Source organism: Brassica oleracea, chromosome C4 (assembly GCF_000695525.1).
Source record: "Brassica oleracea var. oleracea cultivar TO1000 chromosome C4, BOL, whole genome shotgun sequence".
NCBI lineage: Eukaryota > Viridiplantae > Streptophyta > Magnoliopsida > Brassicales > Brassicaceae > Brassica > Brassica oleracea.
In genome coordinates, this window is record NC_027751.1 from 9,756,115 (window position 1) to 9,765,577 (window position 9,463).

The window sequence follows — 9,463 nt, forward strand, 5'->3', positions numbered from 1 at the left end:
TCAACTATCTTATCCGTGAAGACCTTAATGTCTTCATTCTCATACATCTTCAGATTCTCATACTCCCTTCGCAACGTTTGAAGTCGAATCAAACGAAATTGAGGAGAGCATTCATACTCTGCCTTCAATGCATCCCACGCCTCTTTGGATGTTGATGCTGCTGCAATCCGTGAGAAGATATGATCCGATACGGCAGTTTGCAAAATTTGCAAAGCCAATGTATCGTTCATCATCGCTTCTTCTCTAAGCGATCTTGCCATTGCTGTTTCAGGGGTTTCATCCACTTGTGCTGGTGGGGCTCCTACGCCTTCTTCAACCACAGAAAATAACTTCCTGGTCTTGAGAATGGTTGTCATCTTAATGCTCCAGAAGTCGTACTTCTCTCCATCAAATATGGGGATTACTTGATTCTTCATCGTTTCGTTTGGTTCCAAAATCGTATGCCAGAATTCTCTAGCTTCCTTTTCTCCACGCCAAGTGTTTCTCTTACTAGTGCTTTTTTCTTCGTCCTCTCAATCGTAAAGCTTTGATACCATGTTAATCTTTTACCAACCGCTTGTGTTACACAACGATCACAGTGTGTTACACACGAGTCCGAGAGAAAGAATAAGATAAACGTTTCAGGTTTATAAACTTTTCTGAAAATACTTTTGTATTATTGAGATTCTGTATTTTTGTTTAAAACAAATGATTGATCTTTATATAGAGATCGAATCACTAGGTTAAGAGACACACCTCTTAACATGAAGAGTTACAACTCTTTGTATAATAACATAAATAACTAATTTATGTAAATGTATTAAGGAGAGATTAGGTTATATAGTTTAACAACTATGACACATATATAGTTTTGGTTTATGTGTATGTATCTATCTGTTTCTATATGATCTGAGGCATGCCTGTATCAGTGCATGTAAATACTATTTTCATGTAACAAGACGTAGTATATGCCAGCGTGGCATTTAAAGTCAAATGTGCTAGCCTAGATTTTCCTCTTCTGTGACGTGGTAGTATGACATGGATATTTTGGTGTTGATATGGATATTTTGGTGTTTTGATCGGTCAATGAGTTTGACCCAAAACTAGTTGCGTGGAATTTGACGTTTTTGACTCGAAATTATCCTAATTTAAGCCCTATATTCAAGGAATTAGTTTTCTATTTTTTTTAAGATTTAGATATGTTAATCTTGTGTTTAATTTGCTAAATTTATTGATTACAAATAATTAAATATTTTTAATATTTTTAATATTTTTAAAAAGGTATAGTTTATGCATCAATACTGTTAAAAGAAAAGAAATCCTAAAAAAATTACTTAAAACAAGTCATAGTTAGACCATTTCATTTAACTAAAATTCCTATTATTTCTCATACTACTAACTTCATTATTCTTCATTAAAGGCAAATTGGCCATAAAAAATGGTAGTAACCTAATTCTCTACATATACATTTACTATATACACATTATTCCATCATAATTATTTTGTGTTATTATTAAATAATGTCCACCCTATATTTGTATATATGGTTACTTGTGATTTACTCAATAGTAAATACATTCGGAGACTATAAACATAATACAATATCCATTGTAAAAAAAATTGCATCTTTTACAGAGATCTAACCATTATTTTATACCAACCTTAGTAACTAAACTGATTTAATTAACCATGTTATATATATGAACACTTCAACATTATCATTCACAAACTAAACGATGTTTGTCACAACTTAATATTCCAAATTGGTGGTATTATTTAATACCAAACCCGTTCCTATACAAATCCATAGATATGATTATGGTCTACGTAAAACCGGTTCAATCTTTCCATCTGCTATATTTTCAGAAAATAACTATTTATCTTCGGTTCTATTAAATATTTAGTCTAACCAATTATAAATCGGTTAGTGATAACTTTTAAAAACTTTGAAAACACATTGTTATTTATTAACACTATATCGATACTTTAAAATATGTTAGCAGTAGAATTGTGTTTTAGAACAAAATCTACTTATTTTAAAACATTATACTATTTTGAAAATAGTTTTGATACTATGTGTTATATTAAACATAGTTATATATATATTTGACATAAATAATTATATACATAAATTATACTTTTGGTTAACTAAATTATTTATCAACCAAATAAAAATATTCGGGTAATTCAAGTTTTCGGGTTCTCCGGTTTATAAATAGTATTTTTAGGATATTTGGTTATTTAAAATTGAATGTAATTAATATTTTTAAATATATAATTTTTATTTGAAAATTTAGGTACTCATTTGGTTCTCGGTTCGGTTTCAATTTTTCAGTCATAGATATATGATTTGTTGTATTATTTATGCAATTCAGTTCATTTTTGGTTTTTCAGTTTGGTACAGTTTGGTCTGTGGTTTTGGATAAATGTGCTCAAACTTATACATTATCTTATATAGAAATTCGCTTAAAATATATTTAATTACAAAAACAAACCCGCGCATTTCAAGCGCGGATCAAAATCTAGTATAACGTTTAAAACTTAAGATATGGTTATGTCCATGAACAGGATTTGGCTAACGATTTTTAGGGCTGGACAGATAAACCGAACCCCAAAATCTGAATCGAATCCGATCCGACAAAAATAAATCCGAACCAATTCGAACCCGACATAAATACCAAATGGATTATGTTTTATGGTATTTCGGGAATATTATCCGAACCGAACCCAAACCTAAATAGATACCCGATAGAACTCAAAACATTTGAAATCCCAAAAAAGAACTTGTACCAAACATAATCTCAATTTCTAATATGTATCCAAAATACACTAAAATATTATTGAACTTCTAAAATAATTATCTATTATATGAAAGTTGATGGTTGAAGGTGGCGGTTGAAGCTTGAAGTTTTTAGATTTTGGTTTTGTTTTCACTGAATAATGTTTTTCATTTCATGAGAACTTGGTTTTCGTTTTATACTTTTATTTATTTGGTTTTCTTTCTATCAATAACTATGTTTACCTTTCGATTGATTTTGAATGATCACATTTGATGCTCCTTTTTTTTATTTTTGAATCGATTTTACTTATGTTTTGGTTACAAAATAAATATCAATCAGGTACTTTAAAACCGAAGAACCAATTTTACTTATATTTTGGTTACAAAGTAGATACAAATAAGGTACTCTTAAACAAAACCTATTGGGACCCGAACCTGAAAGTACATCTAGTTGTACCGTTTTTTTGAAGCTTTACTAACCCCGACACGAACCCGAACCGGTCCCAAACCGAAATTTCATATAATCTAAATGTGGCTGATTTTGATAAATCCAAAAATTCGAGACCTGATTGGACATAACCGAAACCCGATTGGGACCCCGAATGCCCAGACCTAGTTATCTTGTGCAAAAGAGTTAAAAAGTTCGACAAGGTCAATATACACTATCATAATATATATGTTGTGAGATAGATGCCTTCGGACCATGCATATTTATCTGCAGTTAAGTAAATTTATTCAATAGTATAAGAGAATTTGAAAATAATGTGAAAGCTTTACATATATAGGTACTTTGGGCTTCCACTTTTATAGTTTAACATACTTGTAGCTGGTGGTATACTTTGTTCCCTTGCTTTTGAATTATTGTGACAAAAATGTCTTTTACAAAGAGTTTCGTGACCAGAACCGTGCAAATATTAGTTAAGCATTTTATGTTGCAATTAATAGTTGGTAAGTTTACAGAGTCTTGTGCCTTTATAGTAACATTGGATTAGTGCAAATTAAATTTGATCCGCTGGATGTGTGTTTTGGTCACGCAAGAAGTTTTTTTGTTTTGTGATTAATTGTATGGTAAGTTTGTTTGAGTTATGCATATCGTTCTTATGATGGTTGGAAACATAATGTATTGTTGGTTTGGGAATGAGTTGTTATGTTCTAATAGAAGGTGTGGTTAGTAAGAACATACATTTGTGGTGAGGTTGATAGTGTAGGGGTGGTCATTAAAAAGTGTGGTCATTTCCTTGAAACGCATAATTTATTTTGTAACAATTTTTTGTTGACCATTACAATTCAATAATTGTGGTTATGGAAAAATTATTTTATAGGCAAGCGCGGTTATAATATTTGGTTCCTTGGCTTATTGATGTGATCAGGCAAATGTGGATATAAATTTTGGATTTTTTGTTTTCTTTCCAACTTTCTCACCTTTCGTTTTGAATCTGACTGTCCATTAAACAAAAAATCAAAATATAGAGGAAGCGAATCATAAATTCACCATATTTATGATTAAAAGATATATGATTTTTAGTGATTTAAACCTTAAACAATTTTTAGATCGAAAAAAACCCCTTGGGTTGAATCTGGGTTCCTTGCATTCACAATAAGACATTCGCCTCTTGGACTAACAAATAATTGTTGTTGTCTTCCACATGGACCACATCCTTATTTATTTCATACTTCTTGGCTCCTACCATCACTCACGATGGGGAAAATCCTGAACAGGGAGCTGCTTATACTTGTGTGGTCTCCCATCACACTTCAGCTGGATCGATCCATCGATATTATTAGATCAAAGAAATGGGTAAGCTGTTGGTGCGATGGTTGTTTATGCTGTGCAATGGTTTGTGCGGCGGCTGTGCATATCGTGCGGCGGATGCAAAGCTCGTGAAAATGGGCGCGTGTGATATTGATCCTGAGGATGATTTGCACAATGCCAATCGGAAAACTGAGATAAGTGGCTGATGCAATGACGGTTGAGAATGAGATTCACGCTGTTCTCTTGAGTGACGGTAGGAACAAAGAAGCATAAAATAAATAAAGATGTAGTAGACAACAACAATTTTCGATTAGTCCAAGCAGCGAAAGTCTTATTGTCAAGCCAAGGAACCTGGGTACAAACTACGTGTTGTGTTAGCCTTTTAGATAAAAATCATGTTGTTTTTGGGTAATTACATGTCATTTTCTCTTTTTAATGAAACTCATCGTTTCAAGTTAACGTTTTACATCCACTCTAGATGGAACTGTTCACGGAGGGGTTAATACATTAACGGAATCTTAGTTGAGGGTTTTAAAACATAAAATTTTAATTAAGGATTTTTCTTACGATCTAAAAATAATTTGGGGTTTACATCACTAAAAACCCTAAGGTATATGACATCAGTAGTCTTCGCTTAAGCTTTGGTTTTACTATCTTTCATCTTGAGATCTGCAAGCAAAAAAAGAGTGAAGAAGCGAAGGTGACTTAGACTTGACTCAGACGACGCGGTGAGAGCGAGCGAGCTTCACCTCTGGGCGTTAAGCTTCCTTGAGATCCATCGCTTCCACCATTGTAGAAAACGTTGTCATCATCACCTCCGACTGAATCACCTCTTTCAATATGTCTTTATTTTTTGGATTCTTTCCTTATGAAATAAAAATTAGTATTGAAGAATAAAAGGAAATAAAGTGAAAAATAACTATTTGAGGAGTTGGATCACGATAAAGGTAAAAAGAAAGGTAAAGAATTGAGGAGTTGGATCACGAGAAAGGTAAAAAGAAAGATAAAAAATTCTAGTTTCGAGGATAGTTAGACAATAGCACATAAGAAAGTACTTAATATAGAAAAAATATGCTAGAATGATATGGAGTAGAGATAAAATATGACTAAGAGTAAATTTTTTAATGTTTAACCAACTTGTAATATTTAAAGTTTTTCATATGAAAATGATTTCATCTGCGCAAAATGCTGTGACACTGACAATATGAGCATACGGTCAACGCTTACTACCTTTAAGATACTGGTTGTGATCGTATGTCGCCTATAGCGAGAAACTTCTTGCGAGAAACATAGTTACGCTCGGTTCAGCTCAAATTGTACCAATCAGGTGGAATATCTTTTTAATCATTTTTTATTCTTTTTCTTTCATCACTGTTTATCAAAGGTGAAACCCTTTTGTTTTTATTTCTCATGGTTATTGTGGAGAAAATGAGTTGCGCTCATTTCAACTTTTTATTTTATTTTACTGTTTCAACACTTTATAAATTTTCCACTCATTTCAGCTATTTGAATTTACTCCATGTTACTCTCCTTTTACCAATCACACTCATTGTGTCTGATTGGTTAACATATCAGAATAAAACGGAGTAAAACTATTTACATTGGACCCACTATATCTAGAGTAAAACTTTTTTTTTGTTATTATGTGTTTTAGTTTATTTCTAGCGCAACTCTTTTCTCCACTAATAGGAGGTGGAAAATATATCGCCCATTGAGGGGAAAATGGGCATTTAATTCCCGAAGTATTTGAAATCGGCAGTTTTAATACTCAAGTATTGCTTACGCATATTTATTCCTCAACTAATAGTTGACTGCGCAAAATTGGGAACAAAATAGTCAGCGGTTAACTGATGAACGGAAAATAACGGTTTCCGTCAACTTTTTAACGGTAGAATATTCTAATCATGATTTTGCGCAGTCAATGATTAATTGGGGAATAAATATGCGCATATAATACTTGAATATTTAATTTTCCGACTGAAAATACTTGAGGAATTAAAAACTCATTTTTTCTTTATATTTCGTATAAGATTGAAAGTCACTAACATCAATCCCTTTAAAAAAAACATAAGTAAAAATTTTTTCAAGTTAAATAAAATCATTATACGAGATATTTGCCTTTAGAAATAGATTGTTGATTTTTTACAATGACATATAAAATAATACAAAATAATTACAGTTACATCGTATTGTTGATGTACTTCATGTTTAAATCACTTTAGATGATTTTTAAAATAATTCATAGTTAGAAAGGTTCATAATTTGAAATAATATACAAGATATTTAATCCCAGAAAAAGATTTATTTAGTTTATAAAAGCATTTAAAATAACATAAGATAATTACATTTGCATTGTATTGCTGATATACAATATATGAATGTGTAAAGTACATATAATTATATATGATCGTCTAAAGTAGAGATCCAATGTACAACATATAATTGTCTAATAGATAAAACTCTCGTATATTGGTTATATCTAACTTGAGAATATTTCAAATTATGATTTTCTATAAAAAAAAGAGTGTTGTTTTTAATTCCTTAAGTATTTTCAATCGGAAAATTAAATACTCAAGTATTATATGCGCATATTTGTTCTCCAACTAATCAACTGCGCAAAATCATGATTAAAATATTCCACCGTTAAAAAGTTGACGGAAACCGTTATTTTTCCGTTCATCAGAACAATTGACTATTTTGTTCTTAATTTTGCGCAGTCAACTATTAGTTGGGGAATAAGTATGCGCAAGCAATACTTGAGTATTAAAACTGCCGATTTCAAATACTTCGGGAATTAAATGCCCATTTTCCCGCCCATTGAGTGGGGTTTATATAACTTTACCTTTACTTTTTGGTTACTCCACTTTACTCTAATATTTTACCAATCAGAGCCAAAGTCATTCCATCTCTTTGGAGATTTCACTTTCGTACACTTTTTTATTTTTATAGGCAGGCCGTTTCGAATTATTTACGGACTCTGTTCAAAAAAAATATTAATTATATATTTAACGATGTGATGAAGTAGTTTTTTTAAAAATATATAGCTTTATTTATATATATTTGACGTTTTTTGAAATTATAAACTCTAAATTTAGTATATATCTAAAAGTGTAAAGTTTTATATCATAACTTATATATTTATTTACAAAAATTCTTAATTTTTCTTTTTTTTTTTACTCAGACCCTGTTCGACGGTTCCACTTGCAAGTGTTGTCAGACGGTCCTCGTTATAGGCTTATGGCCACATGACTAAAAGGTATGAAATTAAAGATAAATACTGAAAAGTACGAATTGTGTTTTTTTTGTTTGGACAACGAAAAGTACGAATTGTGTTATCAATGAAAACCATAACTTACGAGGATATGATATGTAGTCTAACTTCTTTTTTTTTTTGACGAAATGTAGTCTAACTTCTTACCTAGAATATAATTTCTAATCTTAATAGTTGCATTTGGTTTACCTTTCACCTTTTTGTCTTCGACCAGATCATATATGACATAATCATCCAGTTTAAGATACTTCAATTCATAATAGGTTAAATTTGGATTTAAGCTCCTATCTAATAGAACTAATTGTGTTACAATATGCATTTCAAGATGATCAATCAAAGTTGATAACCTTACATGATTGATATCATTCAAATGATTGAAAAGACTTCCTAGTACATGAATGATACAGCATTCTATAGTATACTCATTTAATTTATATATTGATGATAAGCACTTATCAGGTAAATGATCTTTCAAATAATCTCTGACACAAGATCCTTTATTTTTTAATAAAAGTTCAATTAAAGTAAAAGAACTTTTAAATATTGTTTCTTTATCAAACTTAACAGTAAGATTTTCAATCTCAAGTTCCAACTTTTCAAGATCTTCATCTCTATTAGGATTATCTTCATTCAAAAAATATATATATATTTTTTAATAGTTTAAACACAGATTGATTGTATTCACTGACTTGTAAAGTTGTATTATTAAGACCTCTTTCTTTAATGGTAGATTCAAAATCCTTCCAGAATTTCTTCAATAGAACATTTTTTGTTTCATCATATTTTGAAATTAAAATTTTTATATTATAATCCATATTATCTGAATCTGAATTTTCATCTGATGATTCATTTGAATAGCATCTATAGAGCATAGATGTTGTTTGATTCATTTTTGGAAAACAATTATGAATTACTCGAATAGTAGCCAGATATTTTATCATGATAAATTAAGATTTCTTTCTAATGCTGTTTTTTAGCCTTACCTAAGGTCCAATATGATTAGACATCCTTCACCCACTTATTATATAGACGTTACAATAGCGTAGAAGGACACATGCCGTTTAAAGAGAAGTTTTTCTCCCTAAGCGTAGGATTTTTTATTGCAACAACATTGATTTTTACCTCTATTGGTTGTAACTATATATACTAGTATATTCACACATTTGGAACTGTGTTGCGATTAAAATATAATGTCAGTTTATTACATCTTAAAACTCTTTAAGGATTACGTATACGATTTTCTAACACTATCTCCGACTCACCTCTATTTTTATCTCTATATTTTCCTGTAAAATAGAAAAACTCTATTATAGAGGTGATGCTCCAATCACTACAAGAAAACAGCGGCATACTGAGAGAAAAAATCGTCGGTATGTCGTTGGAATAACGCTATTCCGACGACATACCGACGAAAAAAATCCTCGGAAATAACTCCTCGGAAATTCATCTTTCCTCAGAAATTCATCTTTCCTCGGAAATTCCTCGGAAATTTCCGACGGAATTCCGAGGAAATGAATTTCCTCGGAATATTCCGAGGACTTTTTTCGTCGGAAATTCCTCGGAATATTCCGAGGAATATGTCGTCGGAATATTCCGAGGGATACACTTCCTCGGAATATTTCCAAAATTCAAAAAAAAAATTATAAATTTATTTTTTTAAATTGAAATTCAAAAATATAAA